Raw genomic sequence first — 22500 nt, 5'->3', positions numbered from 1 at the left:
ATCAGGGGTCAGCTAATTGTTTCACCACACACCGAATTTAGAAATAGGAGTGAAAAGGCCTTTTCTGTCTGGGAGATCTTTATGGTAGGAGAACAGGCATTTTAACTCCTATTTCTAAATTCGGTGCGTGGTGCAGCAATTAGCTGACCCCTGATTATAATTATGTTTATAATTACAGAATATTTGTATAATTTTACCTAAAAAGGTTATTTAAACGTACCGAACTACTTGGTACGATTATTAATTAATTAATTGATTAAGTAATTAATTCATTAATTTTCCCCTTTTCATTATTATTATTGAAATATATATATATATAAAGTAGTTGTATAGTGTCAAATTAATGTCACAGTCCCATGAAGGGAATCATACTACTGCTATTTAGCCCTAGGAAGTATCAACGCTCCCTGTCGGCCTTGACACATTTCCTATGTCCTTATGTCTACAAGGGAGAGATAATCACCCCCCCCCCCAGCTAAGCCTGCACCCAGAGACTAGTTTCTGAGTCTTTGCTTGTCATCAGTCTGGAATAGCATGACTTGCTAGTTTATACAACTACTTTATCGTACCACTACTGTATAAAACTCTCTGAGATATTTAGAAATGTATTATTTGTATTATATATATATACATATAATAGAGAGATATGTTATATTAAACCTCTGAGTTAGATATAAACAGTAGTGGTACGGAATCGTAACATCTATTTGCCAACTAAGTGTGGTGTTCTATACAAGACAGTGCTACTGTAGTTTGTAACCCCAGGATGACATCTCCTCCAGCAGTCTATGTTCGATTAGTATTTGCAAGGGGAAGTCATCGCTTCCACCTTACGTGATACATACGGACTCGAGTTTTTGGATGGTTACCCGTCCTCAGCGTGTGTTAATCACTAGCTTGTGATGAAATCTCATGCTACTAGAAAATTACGATGTACTCTTCTTGTGACTCACTGTCGCTGATGTCATGAAAGAGAGAGATATGTTATATTAAATCTCTAAGCGAGTTATAAACAGTAGCGGTAAGGAATCGTAACATATATCTGCAAACAAAGTGTGGCATCATACACACACACTCACACACACACATTACGAAACTTTAAGCCACATGGTGTCAAATCACACTGTTTTAAATAACAACAACAACAAGATAATAATGATAATGATAATAATAATAATAATAATAATAATAATAATAATAATGGTGATGATGATGATGATGATGATAATAATAATAACAACAACAATAATAATAATAATAATAATGATAATAATAATAATAATAATGATAATAATAATAATAATAATAATAATAATGAGCCCATGACTAGTAAGTTCGGTTCAATTAAATCGACCCTGGTGCTCGGTTGGTACTCATTTTCTTGACCCCTAGCGGATGAAAGGCAAAGTCGGAATTTGAACTCAGAACGGAAAGTTGGACGAAATACCGCGAAGCATTGTGCCCCGCATGCTAAGGATTGTCAGCTCGCCGCCTTAATATTAATAATGATAATAATAATCCTTTCTTGCATAATCACAAGGTGGTTAGTCGATTACATCGACCTCAGAGCGTAACTGGTACTTATTTCCTCGTTCTCCGGAATGATGGCGGGCTAAGTTGACCTCGGCGGAATTTGAACTCAGAACGTAAGGACGGACGAAATGTCGCTAAGCATTTTGCCCGGCGTACAAACGATTCTCCCACATCGCTGCCTGAATATTAACAATAATATTAATAATAATAATAATCCTTTCTGTTATATGCACGCTTGGTAAACAGGCTAAATAGGTTTCGTCATCACAGACGTTACAGTTCCGGTGTTAGAAAAAAGGCTGAAACAATGGTGTCTAATGTTCCTGCTTCATACACTAACATGCGTTAACGTTCGTGAAGTTAAATTTTGTAAACAGGATTGTTTTGCAGTACTCGCTACAAGTAAACTAGCGGTGTTAAAATATATTTCTTTGTCCTCTAAAAAGAATTTCCTTTAAAATCGATATGTCGTTTATCTTTTACTTGTTTCAATAATTAGACTGCGGCCATACTACTGTACTACTTTGAAGTGTTTAGTCGAAAAATCAGACTTTTTACTTGTTCATTTTAGGGTTTGGTATTTATCCTATCGGTATGTTTTGCCGAACTGTTAATTCACGGGAAAGTAAACAAACCAACACCGATTATCAAAGTCACACAATTATACACATACACAAACACACTTATACACATAGACATACATCACATGTATGCACATATGGACACACACACACACACACACACATATAGATAGGACTGGCTTCCACACAGTTTCCGCCTATTAAATTTATTGATAAGATATTGGTTAACTCGGGCGCTATAGTGGAAAGTACATGGTTGAGGTGACACGCAGTGAGACTGAACCCCAAACCACGTGTTAGCGAAGTGAATTCTTATGCCACATTAAAGAAACATACACAGTTACAAAAAATATCGTTATTATTATTATCATTGCCTTTGCACAGCTTCTAACGCTGGAGATGTCCAACGGTGTCAGATGTTCACTACCAGTGAACTAAGGTAACACCTCTTATTTTTCGAGCACCTTCCGGAGTATTCGCGCGGTTCCTAGCAGTGCTGTTTTCTGCAAGTGTTCTACCCTTATTGCAGCCCTTATTGTCGGGTATCAGTATCCTCGTTTGTGAAAGCAGTCGAGTTTATTTTAGATATTCTCATTTTAAAAATCATCTCTGGATAATCGTTGAGAGTACGTTGGTGTTGCCTTGGCGGAGGTTTGCACTCTCTGAGTGCTCTTGATATCATCATCATCATCATTATTATTATTATTATTATTATTATTATTATTATTATTATTATTATTATTATTGTTGTTGTTGTTGTTGTTGTTGTTATTATTATTGTTATTATTATTATTTTCATTAGCATCTTTTTCAATTCTGCTTTCATTTCTTGCCGAGTGTCTTCTTGGCACCAAGGGCAGAGAAACATATTGTATACATTGGTAGGCCATTAAAAAAAGCACACCAGACTGTTCATTTACAGAGTCATGTGACAGAGAAAAAGGGAAGACAGAGAGAAAAATAAAAAAAATAAAAAATAGAAAAGTAAACAAATAAAATGAAGGGGGGAAAAGGAAAGAAAATCCACAGTGACATTGCTCTACTCAATACGTGTGACGTACAGTTAAGACAATCTTTTGCAATTCTTGCATGGATGGTAAACCATGGATTATTCTTAAGTAATTTTCAGTTCCTATTTTGTTCATTCCAAGTGCTCCTACAATCACTGGAATTGTATCCGTCTTGAGGTGACACATCTTTTCAATTTCGATGAGTAAATCTTTATATTTTCTGAGCTAGTCAAACTTTTTTGCTCATGTCAATCAGTAAACCGATTGTATTTCTTTTGTCTTTCACAACAATACCTGGTTTATTTGCCTTCATGGGCCCGAAGAATAGTTACATTTTCTCCCTCACTTACAGCCTTATGGTGGTAACTGTACCATTTGTCAACAGTTTTGATTTTATAATACCGACATATTAACAAGTGTAGATATTGGCCAACTCTGTCATGTCTTGATGTGTACACTACAGGTGCTAAATCCAGAGATTAGGTGGTCGGCTATTTTTATCCCAACGCTGCAGTATCGGCAATTTGGATCTACACCAATTTTCATCACATTGGCTTGATAGTTCCAGGTCAATAAATTCTGATCTTGGGCAGTCAAGATAAAGCTTTTCAATCTCTGATTTTAGCCCTGAGCTCCGTAGCCGTTGATGGGTGTGCTTCTGGTCTATATCAGCTTGTTTGCTACGGGGGCACATATTTGCCTTGCGGAGGATTTTGTTTCCACCTATCAGTCAATTGTTCAAGCGCATTTTGTCTTGCTATTGCTTTCACCTTCTTTGCAACTACATTTGGTGCAATTCTCTCATGCTGTTAAGCCTGAATTTTTTTTGCTCTCCTTCATTATATAATGAAGCTTCTTACGTCTCTCATGGTTTTCAACGAGCTTCAGCATCCAATTATTAGACGTTTCAAGATATTTTGCCAGTCCAATTGTGGTGGTTTTGTAGGAGATTTCAAATTGGATCAAGCCTCGACCTCCTTGAGCTCTGGGTAGGTAAAGACGATCTGCGGCTGCCTTTCGGCGGTGCATCTTATTGCAAGTCAGTAGCTTATGTATTTTCCTGTCAATCTTCTTTATTTCGTTCATATTCCAGTTATTATTATTATTGTATTTTACCCCTTTCCTTCTTCAAATTTTCTTCCGTTTCTCGACGAGTATTTTCCGTACACCTAGGGCAGAGAAGCTCATTTTATGCATTCCCAGATTACACACACAAATTCACAGGTAAAATATGTGTCTAAAAAATTAATAAATAAATAAATTCATGAATGGATGTTGTTTTCACAACGATAATGCTCTTCTCAGTACATAAGTCGTTCCATTTAACACGAATTTTTACACTTCCTGTAGGGATGGTAAGCCTGGTATCATCATCATCATCGTCATCGTCATCGTCTTCATCATCATAATCATCATCATCATCATCATTATTATTATTCAGTAGTTTTATTTTTATAGCGTGCTTTCACTTCACTACCGAGCGCAGCTCTGTGTGCCTTGGATATGTGCTGTGATTTGTTGTGATGCTCTGATGGTTATTGTATGGAAAGTGTTCTGCGTAGGATGTGTGCAGTGCCTAGTAGTGCAATTTTCTGTATGTTATATGTGTTTGTAAGTCCTGGTGTTTTTGTTATGTATTTGTCTGAATATTTTTATTTTTTATTTATTATTATTATTATTATTATTATTATTATTATTATTATTATTCCGTAGCTTTATTTTTATAACGTGCTTTCACTTCACTACCGAGCGCAGCCCTGTGTGCCTTGGGTATGTGCTCTGGTTTGCTATGATGTTCTTATGGTTACTGAATTGAAAGTGGTTTGCGTAGGATGTGTGCAGTGCCCAGCAGTGCAATTTTCTGTATGTTATATATATTTGTAAGTCCTGGTGTTTTTGTTATGTATTTGTATGAATATTTCGTTATCATACCTAATGCGTCCACTATGATAGGAATTGTTTCTGTTTTTTAGATTCCACATTCGAGTTACCTCTATTTCCAGGTCTTTGTATTTTGTAAGTTTGTCCATTTCTTTTAGAGAAACATCATCATCCTCATTATCATCATCATCATTATTATTATTATTATTATTTATTATTATTATTATTATTATTATTATTATTATTATTATTATTATTATTATTATATTATTCAGAGTTTTATTTTTATAGCGTGCTTTCACTTCACTACCGAGCGCAGCTCTGTGTGCCTTAGGTATGTTGCTGTGATTTGTTGTGATGCTCTGATGGTTATTTATGGAAAGTGTTCTGCGTAGGATGTGTGCAGTGCGTAGTAGTGCATTTTCTGTATGTTTATGAGTTTGTAAGTCCTGGTGTTTTTGTTATGTATTTGTCTGAATATTTTTTTATCATGCCTAATGCACCTACTATGATAGGAATTGTTTCTGTTTTTAGATTCCACATTCTGGTAACCTCTATTTCCAGGTCTTTGTATTTTGAGAGTTTCTCCATTTCATTTAGAGACACATTGTCATCTGCCGGTATTGATACATCAATTAGAAAGCATTTTTTTCTTCATGATCTCTGACAACTATATCTGGTCTGTTGGCCTTAATTTCTCTATCTGTGTGTATCGGCATATCCCAGAGTATGGTTGCTTTCTCGTTTTCTGTGACCTTTTCTGGTGTGTGCCTATACCATCTTTTTTCTGTTGTTATTCCATAATGTTGGCATAGCTTCCAATGATGTAGGTTCCAACTCTGTCATGTCTGTGAATATATTCCTTCTAGCCAGGACTGGGCAGCTAGAGATAATATGATTTATTGTTTCTTGTCCATCTCCACATATTCTGCAGTTACTTGTAATATTTCTTTTCATTACATGTTTTTGGTAATTTCTGGTGGGGAGGCTTTGGTCTTGTGCTGCAATTAAAAATCCCTCTGTTTCTGTCCTGAGCTTCTCAACCATTGCTGGGATTTTTCTTTGTCTATTTCTTTTGCGTTTAGTTTAGTCCAGTATTTACCATAAAGGGGCTTTTCTTGCCATCGGTTTATCATGGTTCGTTGCTGTTCTACTTTCAGTTTGGATTTCATTTGTTTTATAGCTTTTGTTGTTTCTTCTTCTTCTTCTTCTTCTTCTTCTTCTTCTTCTTCTTCTTCTTCTTCTTCTTCTTCTTCTTCTTCTTCTTCTTCTTCTTCTTCTTCTTCTTCTTCTTCTTCTTCTTCTTTTCTTCTTCATATTTATTAGGTGGTATGATTTCTTGTTTGTATTTGTCAGCTTCCTTAAATACTGAGAACAGTTTTTTGTTTTGCCGCTATTTGTATCAGTTTTCCTTCCTTCTGAAGCAGATATTTTTGCAGTCCTATGGTGGTTATTTTATAGTAGTTTTCCAGCTGTATAAGGCCTCTACCACCTTCTATACGTTGTAAATATTGTCTTTCTATGTCAGGTTTTGGGTGATGCATCCTAGATCCTGTCATTATTTTTCTTGTTTTCCTATCTATTTTGGTCAGTTCATTTAGTGTCCAGTTAAGGATATTGTAGCTGTAACTTATAACTGGGACAGCTAAAGTGTTAATACCTATTATCTTGTTTTTAGCATTGAGCTCTGTTTTCAGTATTGATCTAACACGTCTATAATATTCTTTTTTTATTTTCTCTTTCATTTGTGTGTGTTGTGTCTTATCTAGTTCATGGATTCCTAAGTATTTGTAAGTTTGGCTTTGGTCTAATTCTTTTATTTCATTGGTTTTATCTAGTGTGATGTTGTTACTCTTAACTAGTTTTCCTCTTTTCATGGTTACTTTGGCGCATTTTTCTAATCCAAATTTCATATCTATTTCTTTGGTAAACCTATGAACTGTCTTTAATAGTGTTTCCAGCTGTTTGTCATTTGCAGCGTATAGTTTTAGGTCATCCATATATAAAAGGTGGCTGATCGTTTTGCCGTAACATTTATATCCGCATCCAGTTCTATTTAGCATATCAGATAGAGGTGACAGTGCCAAGCAGAAAAGGAGTGGAGAGAGCGTGTCTCCCTGGAATATTCCACTTCTAATGGGGATGGCTTTGGTTTTCATGAGTCCCTCTTTTGTTTGGAGCTGTAGCACTGTTTGCCATTTATTCATAGAGTGCCCTATGAATTTTATAATTGTTGGTGCTACTTTGTTAATGGCTAGTGTTTCGAGGATCCATGTGTGGGGGATGTTATCAAACGCCTTTTTGTAGTCGATCCAGGCCATACTGAGGCCTTTCTTCTTTCTGTGGCTGTCTTCAGTTATGGCTTTATAAATCACTAGTTGATCTTTACAGCCATATGAGCCTTTGCGGCATCCTTTCTGCTCTTCTGGGAACAGGTTGTTTTCGTCCAGGTGCTTGTTCAACCTTTGCAATATCACTGCAGTAAATGCCTTGTACATTGTACAAGTTGGGGATCTTGTCATGCCCAGGTGCCTTCCAGTTGCTTAGTCTTTGCAGTGCCTGGGTGACCTCTTCAGTTGTTATAGGGGTCCAAAGTTGCTCAGATACTGAGTTTGTTGTTTTAATACTCCTTTTTTTTTTTGGTTGTTCGTTCGCCGACCATATTTCTCTCCAGAATTCTTCCACTTCTTCTGCCGTTGGTGCTGCAGTGATTTCTATTTTATTTTTGCCAAGTTCTTGGTAGAACATTTGGGGGTTGGAGTTGAACTTTTTGTTTTGTTCGAAGAAGCGCCTAGTTTCGGATGCCGTGTTGGAAATACACGCCGCCATCTCTTCAGTTATCCGGCCATCGGAAAAATGCTATGAAAAATTTAATATTATATATATATATATATATATATATATATTATATATATATATATATATATTATATATATGTATATATATATATATATATTATATATATATAAATTTTTCATAGCATTTTTCCGATGGCCGGATAACTGAAGAGATGGCGGCGTGGATTTCCACCTCGGCATCCGAAACTAGGAGTTTTATAATGGCTGCCGAATAATTGTCTCATATTACATTTACAGATATATATATATATATATATATATATATATATATATATATATATATATATATATATAAATATTAGGAAATAAATCCAAATTTACAAGGAAAAATCAGATTTAAGATTGAATCCAATTTTATAGTAAAATATTATATTATAATAAATTAGAGACAAAACCACTATTATGCAAATCAAACAAAGAAGGACTTAAGCCAATACATAAAATAATTTATATATATTAAAATTTAACAATGAAAACCACTACGATCGTTTCGTGTCAGCACATCTTAGACATTGCTCAGGTGGTTTCAAAACCTTCTTAGCGAGTTTTAAATTATGAGTTCATAATTTAAAACTCGCTAAGAAGGTTTTGAAACCACCTGAGGAATGTCTAAGATGTGCTGACACGAAACGATCGTAGTGGTTTTCATTGTTAAATTTTAATGTTATAAATTATTTTATGTATGGCTTAAGTCCTTCTTTGTTTGATTTGCATAATAGTGGTTTTGTCTCTAATTTATTATTATTATATATATATATGCTTGACAGGCTTCCGTACAGTTTCCGTGTGTCATGTACACTCACAAGTTATTGGTGAGTCCAAGAGTATAACAGAAGATACTTGATTTTGGTACCATGCAATGGGGGGAATTCTAAGCTACATGATTGCAAACCGAGCTTCTTAACAGCACAGCCATACCAGCGTCTATGTACAATAGCTTTTTTAATGTGTTAAATTCAAGGAAAACCAGAAGTAACCATTCTATTGAGAGGAATATCTGTTCTTTCAAGTGACAGATTAATAGGTATTTCAAAGAATCAAAACGAGATATCTTAGAAGAGATATCTTATATTCTAATTGGGAAGCTTGTTATGCGAGACATGATACGCCAAAATAATTACGCGGTTCTGACATTTTTAAGCTCGTTGAAGTCCGTCTTTGACGCCGTTTCTGAAGCTTTTATATATTATATTTAATTATCTTAGGGGCGGAATAATTTCTTTGCGGTCTTTAGTTATGTAATTTTGGACTTTTTGATCGCATGACTGTGTAGTGAACACGCTCGCTTTGCAGCCAGTTTGTTTCGGGTTCGGGACCTCAGCGTGGCACTTGGGCAAATGTCTTTTGCCATAGCCCTCCCAGGCCGACCAATAGCGAATTGTGTAAATGGAAAACGTTTGGAAAGCTGTGGTATATATATATAGATGTAGGTTATGAGAGGTAATGGTGTCAGTGAGACCCAAAGGTGTCAGTTAATGCTGAATTAGTGCTATGGATAGACCATAGTTAAGTTCCAGGTTCGGTGATTATGCGAATAAGGGGCCCAACTTAGGTCATATATCAGTGTACATATTTTTTTCCGTAATGGGATAAAAAGCCAAGGCTGTGTAGATTTTAGAAGATTTATAAATGTTCTAAAATCTACACACCCTTGGATTTTTTATCTCATTACGAAAATATTTTTTTACGTATATGTATGTATGTATGTATATATATATATGTATATATAAATGAGTGTATATGTATGTACGTATGAGTGAAGGCGCATGGCTCCGTGGTTAGAGCGTCGAGCTTACGATCGTGAGATTGTGAGCTCGAATCCCGGACCGGGCTGCGTGTTGTGTTCTTGAGCATGACACTTCATTTCACGTTGCTCCAGTTCACTCAGCTGTAGAAATGAGTTGCGATGTCACAGGTACCAAGCTGTATTGGCCCTTGTCTTTCCCTTGGATAACATTGATGGCATTGGAGAGGGAAGGCTGGTATACATGGGTGACTGCTGGTCTTCCATAAATAACCTTGCCCGGACTTGTGCCTGGGAGGGTAACTTTCTAGGTGCAAACCCATGATCAGTAATCACCGAAGAGGGTTTCAGACATGAGTATATATATATATATATATACAAGAAGAAAAAGAAAATGGAGATTGGGAAGTTAATAACTGGTTATTAATAACAGCAAATTCATCATCATCCCTTTCAATTAATACTCAGTAAATTTTAAGTAAATTTTAAATTTATATGACCTGAGCACAATATCTTCAAGGGGAAAAATTATACACTTGGATATTTTATATGTGCGTATAGATTCATTATATCAGACTAATGTATTATATATATATATATATAATTCTTTATGGTAGGTAGCGGGGTTCACTTAACCTTGCGAAAGCACTCAAGTCGAAGTTGAAGTATTATGTTAATACCTCCTTTTGTGCTATAATAAAAGCAATTTTATATAAATTTGAAGGATTATTCAATACACTTGACAGAGTAAAATTTATTATTATTGTTGTATTTAGGGACGGTGTTATGGTGTTTTTTCTCAAATAAACACACGCACTATTTACTTGTTTTTTAGTTCAGTTTTATTATTATTATTATTCGTATTTTAGTGTTGTCTGTCTGATATCTTTCGTCACACATCCTGTGACTTTTTCAGCGACTCTCCATTCCACATACCTTCTTCTGTCTTGTTTAGTGTTATCTCTTTTGAGAAAAGAAAAAAACACTGTATGTGCGAAGAAAGTTTTCAGACAACGGACCCTAAATTAAGAATGATAATAAAGCTGAACAATACCACTGTCCCTGTGTTTATTTGGCATAAAAACAACAGCAACAGCAACAAAATAGACATTATCATCGCGAAATATAACAATATCTGTTATATTGCAGGAAAGTTGCGAAACAAAAACATAAACGTAGCAAAGTTATTATCCTTTAACAAGAATATTATCGACAGTGAGTTCAATCCTCGTTCATCCCAGCCATCATCAGTCGGTGCCCTAGCAAGCCTATCACCAGCATTTTCAATATTCATCGGTCAGTAAAATAGATACCGGTTATGTACAGGAAGAGATTAATCAATTCTACACCCCCTTTCAAAATATGAGACCTGATACAATTTCTTTTAATTTTTCCTTGCCCTAGAGATTATAAGTCTGGGTATTCGCTTTCCACGGCGTATAAGTGACCGCGAGCACAACATTCTCTCTGAATGAGACACCAGTCCGTTGCAGGTTTCAAGTCCATCAATGTCCAAGGGACAGATCAATTACATTGATCCCTGAACTCGACTGGTATTTATGTTCTCAACCTCGAAGTAAAATATAGGACGAAGTTGACCCCAGCGAGATTTGGACTCAGAATGTAAAAAGCCGAAAGACATAGCACTAAGCGTTTAGTCCGGCATGCCACTGATTCTGTCAGCTCACAACCTTAGTCGAATGATAATTATTCCTTCTTCTATAACTACAAGACCTGAAATTTTGCGGGAGAGAGCTATTCAGCGGTACTCAACCGGTACTTACTTTTTTGAATTTAAAAGGTCGACCTCGACGGAATTTGAACTTAGAATGTAGAGAGAAAGATGAAATGCCGCTAAGAATTTGTCGGACGTGCTAACGATTCTGCCAGCTCGCTGCTACAATATAATATCAACTAGAAAAAAAAAAACAACGTATAAACCTTTTTAAATCTGTCATGTCACAGAAGATGGAGTTTTCGGATTTGTTTCGGCAAGCTCTGGCAATATCATCAATTATCTTCAATTAGTTTTCTCCAGACTCTCAGTTAACCAAAGTTAGGTCACGTATAGCAAACAAATAGTTGTTCTTTCTAATTTATCCTGAAATATGAAGTAGACGAAGCCAGTGAGAGAGCTATCAAACATCTTAATCAGTGAGAGTGTTTATAGAGGAAAGATAAAAGTTATACAATTGTTACATTTACAGGCGAAAAGAATAATAAACGTGAGTCGAGATTTTGGTAGCATCTCAGCAGTTCTCACTTAACGTAATTTGGTGAGAGAGATGCCTGAAAATCTGATTAAAACTGACATACTTGTACCACATGGCTAAAAAATATCTTGGTAATATATTGATTAATACGATGCGTCTTTACAGTAAAGAGAACGATAACATTCCACTAATGATAACATCGCTTCCCTAAAGTGAAATACGCCAAGATTCGTTCCCGTGTCAAGAACTATTTTGATGTGTACATAAATCTCAACAACACGTACATTGTTTGAGTGCACGAAAGGTTAACATAGTTAGAAGTGTTCGGAATTTTTAACTGGCAGGGTCTCGTTTCGAATTACATTTCCGAATTACTTCACTTCCCTTCTTATGTGTTCTGCAAATAAAGGAATGGTTTACTACTTATCTTTCTGCAAATCATTACACACACACACACATACACATGTATGTATGTATGTATGTATGTATGTATGTATGTATGTATGTATGTATGTATGTATGTATGTATGTATGTATGTATCTGTATATTCCAGCTCGCTTCAATCGCACCAAATCGGCGTTAAGTTCTTTCGTATTATTATTTTTCTTCTTTTGCTTCTGTAGACGCTATCTTGAATCACTTAAGTCTGTTTGTAGAAAACGCTGTAAATGATAGGAAATACCGCAGTAAACATGATGCATTTTAGATGTTGTATTAATACCAAAGAAATGACGAGTACATGTATGAGTACAAGGTTCAGATATACTCATGGGAAAATTTTGATATAGACACTTTTTTTTCTAAACATCGACCATATGAAATTTCGGTAAATATTGACGATATTTTACAATGTTTCTAGGGAATCAAAAGTGTTTAGGTTTGGGATTCACATTGTTAAGTAGATCAACACCAATGCTTAAATGGCATTTTAACAGATATTGGGGTATAAAAGATTAAGTTTTACTTGCTTCAGACATTGGACTGCGGCCATGCTGGGGCAACGCCTTGTAGAATATTTAATAGAATGAAGAAGATGCTTATATACATACATATATGTACATGCCTACATATATATGTATATATACATGCATATATGGGAACAGGACATAAAAAACGTAAACGAAACGAGAAACGAAAACAAAAAACAAAAACATAGAAAACAAAATTTTTTTGGAACAGCGAAATAAACAGAGAAGCGAGACAACATAAAGTGCATTCTCTTCATCAGTTTTCGCCTGTTTTATCTACTCCTCGTTTCGAAGATAAGGACACGACGCGACTTCATTAAAACTGTCTTTCTCGCAAAGCAACTGAAATAAAATTTGGGATATTTTGCGGAGGGTGAAAGTGGTAAGAAAAACAGGAGAGTGAGAACAAAACAGTAAAAGCAAACGGTGAGGGCTGTTAAGCCAACACGAAGTGAAGTGTTGAATGCTGGAAAAAGTGAGTCTTGAGAACATACAAATAAAAGTACGTCTTGTCTTTACGAAGGAAGTGAAAGAAAGAAAGATGGATGGTTGTTGGTCATGTGTGATCAACGAGAGAGTCAAGGAAGAAGAGTGAGAGAGAGAGAGAGAGGGAACGACGAAGAGGAGAGGTGAAGAATAGGGAAAGGGTGGGAGAGAAAAACAGAAAGTACAAGGGAGAATGATAGATAGACAGAAAGGAGATAGAATAAGAGTGCGCATCGTAATTATTGAGATAAAACTTACCTTATATATATATATATATGTATATATATATATATATATATATTATATATATATATACATTTATTTACACACACACACACGTGTGTGCACATATATAAAGTAGTCCCTCGACTATCGCGGCTGTTACGTCCCACCGCGATAAATGAAAATCCGCGAAGTAGGAACACTTGTACTGTACATTATTTTTAATCATTTTCATTATTTGTACATATTTATTTTGTTATATATGCAAAACTACACCACAGAGGAATCGACGTAAGCTTAAATAATAAACCGCGGTAGGTGAACCGCGATATTGCGAGGAGATTACTGTACATACAAAAAAAAACGCAAAGGAGAATACATATATGCAATAGATGTATGAATAAAGGACAAACACGCAAACACGTATATTGGATACAACACATACACACAGTCACACATCAAAGACACACATACTAAAATGAAAGAAAAACAGAAACATGCATGTATACACAAATTCATGCACACGCAATGGTTAAGTGGTTAAAAACTGTTGTAACTACAGGAGAATGGGGTTCGTATTGAAAATGTATAATGAATAAATGCTGATATTAATGCGAGATGATGATTTAAAATTGACCTGGATACAATGACAAGATTGTATATATATTTAATATGACAGATATACTATCTATGTGTATCTATATCTACATCTATCTATCGTCACACATAGGCACACAAAACATACCCATTTATCTATCTAATTTATCTAACTATCTATCTATCTATCTATCTATTTATCTATCTATCTATCTATCTATCTATCTATCTATCTATCTATCTATCTATCTATCTATCTATCTATCTATCTATCTATCTATATGTATGTATGTATGTATGTGTGTGTGTGTGTGTATGTATGTATGTATATAAATCATATATATTATACACGTGTTATATACATGAATATACATAAGTATATATATATATATATGTGTGTTATATATGTGTGTGTGTCTGTCTATCTATCTATCTATCTATCTATCTATCTATCTATCTATCTATCTATCTATCTATCTATCTATATATATATATATATATATATATATATATATATATAATCATTTAACGTCCGTAGACCACGCTGGCATGGGTTAGACTGTTTGACTGGGCTGGCACGCTGAAAGGCTGCACCAGACTCCAGTCTGATTTAGCATGGGTTTCTACGGCTGGATGCCTTTCCTAACGCCAACCACTCCGAGAGTGTAATGGGTGTTTTTACGTGCCACCGGCACGGGTGCCATTTGCGTGACACCGGGGTGCTTTTACGTACTAAAGGTGCGAGTGTCAATTTGCATGAAACCGCTATCTGGCACGACTGAGATTTTGCTCGGCTTGATGGGTCTTCTTCTCAAGCACGACATAATGCCAAAGGTCTCCGTTTGCATTTCTGCAAGAAGAAAATAGTTCCAAGTTTCAGTTCAAAACTTGATTCCTAAATGTGAGAACGTGGTAAGATTCCTTGATACAAAATTGCTAAGGTTTGTTGCAACTGTGGTATGGTATTTGCAATTGACAATATTTTCTGAATTAATGAATGAAATGAGAAATTATAAAAGCTTCTAACAATACAGAAAGTTTTAAACACATTTCTATTCATGTGCACCCGAAATATAAAGGCTTTAAAAACTTCCCGCAGTGTTACAAAGTTACCTTATTTCTTATACAATTCATTACTCTACTTTGTAAGTATGTGTGCTTTTGTTGTATCGTGTCTTGAACTAGTTTGCTGCATACCCTATATATGAGGATATACCAGCTGGTTTTGTGTTGGTGAACAAGTAACGCTATAGACAATATCACATGTAGGACAATTTCATTTCAAAGCGCAGAATGAGAGGTTCTGAAGGTGCAACAGTTGCTGTTATGTAAGTGGTTTTGTTTTTCATGTTTTGAAAGTTAAGGCGGCTCTAGTTGACCTCTGTGTTTTCGAAGTTATTAATTGTAGAGAATGATGTTTTTATGGTATGTCTGTATATTAGTTTGTGGTGTTTGTGGTTAGATTAAACTACTTAAAAAATGTTTCTGCATATTTATTTATTGTGTATTTATTTTTAGTTTATTAATAAGTGTAAGCATACATTTAATATATCCTATATATGCTTATATTGAGAGATCCAAAATCATAAATCCTAAAGATCATTACGTATAGCCATACTTGAAACTGAATTGAAAAATATATGTATAAAAACATAGTTCATAAACTTTAAGCTTCCACATTCTCTAAAAACAAACAAAAACAAGGGACGTACTCATGCACACGTGTACACGCACACGCAAAAAAGGTTACATTTTCTAAACAGTAATTCGGAAAAATTAACTTGCAGAGACACAAGAAGGGCATCGAACGAATTGCTTTTCTTTCGGTTCCCTAGATTCTCAGTTCAAATTCCGTTGAGGTCGACTGTGCCTTTCATCCTTTTAGGCGTCAATAAAACTTTTACCCGTCAACTACCAAGTCAACTACCAAGTTAATATTGCTGGGCTTCTGCGAAAATTAAAAAGGTTATTATTATTATTATTATTATTATTATTATTATTAGTAGTAGTAGTAGTAGTAGTAGTAGTAGTAGTAGTAGTCGTAGTAGTAGTAGTAGTAGTAGTAGTAGTAGTATAGTAGTAGTGGTAGTAATAGTAGTAGTAGTGGAGGCGCAATGGCCCAGTGGTTGGGGCAGCGGACTCGCGGTCATAGGATCGTGGTTTCGATTCCCAGACCGGGCGTTGTGAGTGTTTATTGAGCGAAAACACCTACAGCTCCACGAGTCTCCGGCAGGGGATGGTGGTGATCCCTGCTGTGCTCTTTCACCACAACTTTCTCTCACTCTTACTTCCTGTTTCTGTTGTACCTGTATTTCAAAGGGCCGGCCTTTTCACTCTCTGTGTCACGCTGAATATCCCCGAGATCTACGTTAAGGGTACACGTGTCTGTGGAGTACTCAGCCACTTACACATTAATTTCACGAGCAGGCTGTTCCGTTGATTCGGATCAACCGGAACCCTCGTCGTCATAACCGACGGAGTGCTTCCATCCAGTAGTAGTATTAGTAGTAGTAGTAGTAGTATTAGTAGTAGTAGTAGTAGTAGTAGTAGTAGCAGTAGTAGTAGGAAGAGGAAGGGGAGAGGAGGAGAAGGAGGAAGAGAAGTTGGAGAATAAGTATTTATACTGATTGACAAATGACTGTTAAAAACCATTTAGACTTCGTCATGAATTTTAAGTTTCTACTACTATCCATCCTGCAGCTAAAGAATACCACACATACACACACAATTATCTATCTATCTATCTATCTATCTATCTATCTATCTATCTATCTATCTATATATATATATATATATATATATATATTATATATATATATATATATATATTATATATATATATATATATATATATATATAATATATATATATATATGTATATATATACATATATGTGTGTGTGTGTGTGTGTGTGTGTGTACACGTGCACATACTCACACAAACACATACACACGCACACACACACAAGGATATGTTTCAAATACGTGCAAAAGTGCGAAACCTTTCACTTTCTATGCAGAAAGCCGCATAACGTATAAGAATAGAGCGCTGGATTAGCTAACGGCAATATAACGTAGAAAAAAAACGAAATATCCTTACTGAAAGATGAAGCTTGGTTAAAATGTAATGAAATAATAAGACATAAATCGTAAACAACAACAACAACAGTTACTACTACTACTACTACTACTACTACAATAAAAATTATTATTATTTGATGAAAACGATCAGCTTATTTTGTCGGGTATGACAGAAAGTGCCAGCTGTCCACAGCCAGCAGACTAAGGTGACACTTGTTTACTGATCATTCTTCAGGTATCTTGCGCGTATCTCTTGCAGTTCCAAGCAATGATGGTTTCTGTAGGTGTTCCATATTTACGTTTTGTATCAGTCTTTTTGAGCCATGCTGGTAGTTGAGTGCTGATACTTCCAAACTCACAAATTACCATTGGCGTCACGTTTACTCTCTTCACAGAACACGACCTTAATATTTCCGATTTCAAATCGTCATGGATGATCAGTACTTCTTCCTTCTCTTTGATCCTGTTGTCACCGGGACATATTATATCGATTACCATGCAAGTTCCTTTTTTTTCTTCTTTTCTGCTCACCACAGCAATGCCAGGTTTGCGATGTCTGATCTGATGGTCACACTGAATTATAGCATCCCACAGGATTTTGTAGGTTTCGTTCTCGGTAAATCCTTTTGGGATTTCATCATACCACGCATTTGCGCTTTGCAGGCCGTGATTCCCACAGAGCTTCCAGAGGATCATTCTTTCCACATTGTCATGTCATCTTTTGTAACCGCGTTTGCCAATTTCGGGCATTCGCTAACGGTGTGCCTCACCGTTTCCCCCCTCTTACCACACATTCTCTTTTTGTTGTTCTCGTTTGTGTTATCAGTTCTGCACTTCACATAGTTCGTCTTTAATTGCTGTTCTTCTGTCACGCGTATAAGTGCTTCTGTCTCTATTTTCAGGTCACTCCTCCATTATCATTATTATTATTATTACTATTATTATTATTATTACTATTATTATTATTATTATTATTATTATTATTATTATTATTATTATTATTATTATTATTATTATTATTATTATTATTATTATTATTATTATTATTATTATTGAGTGAGTGAGTGAGTGAGTGAGGTAGCAGTGCATGCCATCAAAGTGACACTGGGGTACAAATATTCGAGGCCCAGTATACCCATCATGACTACCCGTCTGATAAGGGTACACTAGGCACATGCATCACAACCATATGTGCGCGACATGGTGATCGTATATCAAGGTAAACAGCGCATGACCTTGCTGGTGAGGCCCAGTTTGAATTTCCTTCAGGTTGAGTGTTCTATCCCACTCAATAGATACCTGAATAAGGATTGTTTGAGGATGCTGAACGAAACACCCATGTTTCCAGAGGTGAATTATTCATATCCCCAAACAATTCCATAGCAATGATGCTTCCCCACTACTTCTCCTCGTGATCAGAGATGTACATAACATCAGCCAGTAAGGGACATGCTCTACTGGTTAAGGTCAAACAACTGACAGGCAAATCTGTGGTATTGAGCAGAATATTTGCTGTAGCCCATCTTTTATACCAAGACAAAACAATGTACATGATAACACTTCCAATCAGTTAATTGAGAAGCCATGAGAGCCACTACCTGGTACTGCAGCAGGACATTTATTATTAGTATTATTATTGTTATCTTATTATTATTATTATTATTATTATTATTATTATTATTATTATTATTATTATTATTATTATTAAATACTTGACATATTGAAGTTAAATTAAGTAATGGAAGAAGAAATGAATACGAGCTATACACTAGAGCACTTTCGAAGATCTAGACAGGTGTTGCGGCCAAAACTGAACGGAACAAAGAAGATTCAAGCGATCAATATATAGGCGATTACATCGTTGAGATGTGGTGCAGAATTCATCAATTGAATGAACTGGACCGAAAGTCGAGAAATCTGCTCACAATGAACGGAACATTCCATCCTTAAAACGAAACTGACAGGCTGTATCAAACTGGCTATAAAGATGGGCGAGAAGTTGGTGAGCTGGCTGAATTGTTAGCACGCCGGGCGAAATGCGTAGCCGTATTTCGTCTGCCGTTACGGTCTGCGTTCAAATTCCTCCGAGGTCAACTTTGCCTTTCATCCTTTCGGGGTCGATAAATAAAGTACCGGTTACACTGGGGTCGATGTAATCGACTTAATCCCTTTGTCTGTCTTTGTCCCCTCTATGTTTAGCCCCTTGTGGGCAATAAAGAAATATATAATGATGGGCGAGAAGGCAGCGAGCTGGCAGAACCGTTAGCACGCCGGGCGAAATGTGTAGCCGTATTTCGTCTGCCGTTACGTTCTGAGTTCAAATTCCGCCGAGGTCGACTTTGCCTTTCATCCTTTCGGGGTCGATAAATTAAGTACCAATTACGCACTGGGGTCGATGTAATCGACTTAATACATTTGTCTGTCCTTGTTTGTCTCTTCCTTGTGGGTAATAAAGAAACACATAGTGATGGGCGAGGGCTAATCATCTGTGAAAGTTTATATTCTCAGGAGAAAATAGCTTTGGGTAGAATATCAAGGGTACTACAGGTGCTTTGTTGGTGCAGGTGAGAATATCTGGTGTATTTAGGACAGGTACTTGTGTGGAGACAGGAGGACAAGGAAAGAAGTATAAGGAAGACAAACGAAAATGGAATGGAAAACTAAGTACTGTCAGTTTATGAGAGGTATGAGCAGAAACACCGAAGAAGATAGATGGCACAGAAGCCCTTATCCGAGCTGTACTTGAATAAGAACTTAGGACAAGTTGTACTAAACGCGGTAAATGAATTGCAAGATTTGTGGTGTTAAAAGTGAGACCGTATGGCATATTGAGAATGAATGCACGAAGCTGGTCTAAAAAAGAATAGAAAAAAGACACAATCATATTGCAAGTGTGATCCATTGGGTAATGTGCGGCAAGTTAGGATTTGATACAGAAAAGACGTGATATTGGCAAAATCCAGGCGTAATCGAGAATGAGAGGGTAAAGATACAGTTGGATGTAATGGTCCAATGGGGTCATGAGACTGAATATAGAAAGCTAGAAGTAGAGATTATGGACAAAGAGGTAAGATTCTGTTTAGTCATTGATGTTGCATCGCTGATGAAGAAAGCGTAACAGAAATAGAAGAAGAGGAGCAAACCAGATATGATGCTAAGAAGTGAAAAGGATGAATGCTCCATCTGTTGCTGCTGGAGCCCTGAGAACTACAAAATTCACAAACTGGATGGAAAAGATACAAGTAAATGTGAAGATAGATCAGAAGACAGTGTTGGCCGAAACTGTACGAATCCTCTGCAAATTCCTCGAAATTTAAAAGAAGAGTGTCATCTTAATTGACTGTTTGTGAACATCTTGCACTTTGTTACATGCCCCAGCGAAGGTGCTGTGTTAAGTAAGAACACAAATAATGTCAATGATGTTTTCTTTATTAACCGCAAGGTTTACAATGAAGCCTGTGACGGTGATGTTACAAAGACGTACCGGGTGGTTCCAACAGGTTTTATATAAAAGGGACGAGAGGATGAAAGACGTTATATACCGTGAATCCTCAAGTATAGTCCGCCCTTGAGTATAATACGCAGGGGATTTTTAGGGGACTGTACCTCTGAAATACCTAAACCTTGTGCATAATACGTACCCCTTCTCTAACTTGAGTCAAGGAGGTCTATATAAAGTCCTTTGTTTGTAAAACTGTATACAGTAACGTCATTTATTATTATTGTATACATAACATAAAGCAAACGTGTAGCATTTTTGTGCATTTTGTTTGCAGAAAATAAAGAAATAACAGTAATCACGTTTAATAAATGTTGCTTACTGCAAGTTATGAATGATTCTTTTATGACTTCATTGCTTTCAGGCTTTGGCTTAAGGTATTTTCGAGCCCGACATCACAAAATGCGTCTGAATAAACATTACCGGACAGCAAATAGAGACTCGGACATTGCTTAGAAAATAATTTTCATTTTTAACCTCATGTATAATAAGCACTAGGGATTTTGACCTTTAAATTTTTGCGCAAAAAATGCGGATTATACTCGAGGACTTACGGTAATATAATATGGAGGCAAGGCAAACGATTTTAAAAAATGCATAGAAACTATTGCATACTTTAACATGAGTTAAACGGGGAGCTTTCAGGGTGGAAAAATATTACGTAAAGGTGGTGGGGGAGGAAAGACATTACATCATTAAAGATAAATTTAAAATTTCTAAAAGTAATTAAACAAAATAAATGCAAAAATTATATAATTAAAAGAAAATAAGACATGTTTTCGATTTTCGTCCACAACGTTCGAGAAAACTGCTTGTTAGGTCGAATTACATCACTCCACATCCCTAATTCGCCTACAAGTGTTACTGGAGGTGGGTTTGTGGTAGAAAACAACGCATATCCTCAACAAGATAAGACTGTTTCAGTCGTACATAATTAGATGTCTTTTACAAACTGAAAGAAGCCCGTCGTGTATATGTATATATATATATCTGTGTGTGCGTGTGTGTGTGTGTGTGTGTCTGTTTGTGTTTGTATCTGTGTATATGTTTGTGTGTCTGTGTTTGTCTCCCCTCCAACATAGCTTGACAGCCGATGCTGGTGTGTTTACGTCCCCGTAACTTAGCATGTCGCCAAAAGAGACCGATAGAATAAGTACTAGGCTTACAAATAATAAGTCCTGGGGTCGATTTGCTCGACCAAGGGCGGTGCTTCAGCATGGCCACAGTCAAATGACTGAAACAAGTAAAGAGAAAGAGCCAATGGTATTATTTGCTTTTTGCAAGATGTTGCCCTCCGCGACTCTCCTAAATTTCTTCAGTACTTTGCCATGAAGAACTGAAAAGATTTCAGGATGAAATGTTTCTTACTACAATATGTATTCCAACCTAATCTTTTGCCCATCACCTCTAGTCTTCCACCCTTTTTTTCCAGGCACTTTCTTCTAGGCACCTCTCTGATATTCACAAATGAGCTTCGACCTATATTAGGACTTATAAATCCATTTTGACACCCCACCACTGACCTCACATTGCCTCTTATCACCCCTCCTTTAACTGCCCTTCTAATACTTCGATACAAAAGCGGCGACAAGCCACAGATCTACAGCATTTCCAGTGTCCCTAATTATCATCCTTGTACTTCTCTACGCGAGATACTGGAGCATAAGTATATATACTTGCGTGTATTTGATAATTTCGGTTTGCTTAAAATTTTTGTTGGAGCAAATCTATGTCCTTGAAAGGGTAGCAAACTTTTCTCCCATTACGACTAAATGCCGGTAATTCGTTATCGCTGCCGTACATTTTGTATTGATCTTTCTCGGATTA

This window comes from Octopus sinensis, linkage group LG7 (assembly GCF_006345805.1).
Source record: "Octopus sinensis linkage group LG7, ASM634580v1, whole genome shotgun sequence".
Classification (NCBI taxonomy): Eukaryota; Metazoa; Mollusca; class Cephalopoda; order Octopoda; family Octopodidae; genus Octopus; species Octopus sinensis.
The sequence above is the reverse complement of the archived record's forward strand: the minus strand, read 5'-3'. Positions refer to the sequence as shown.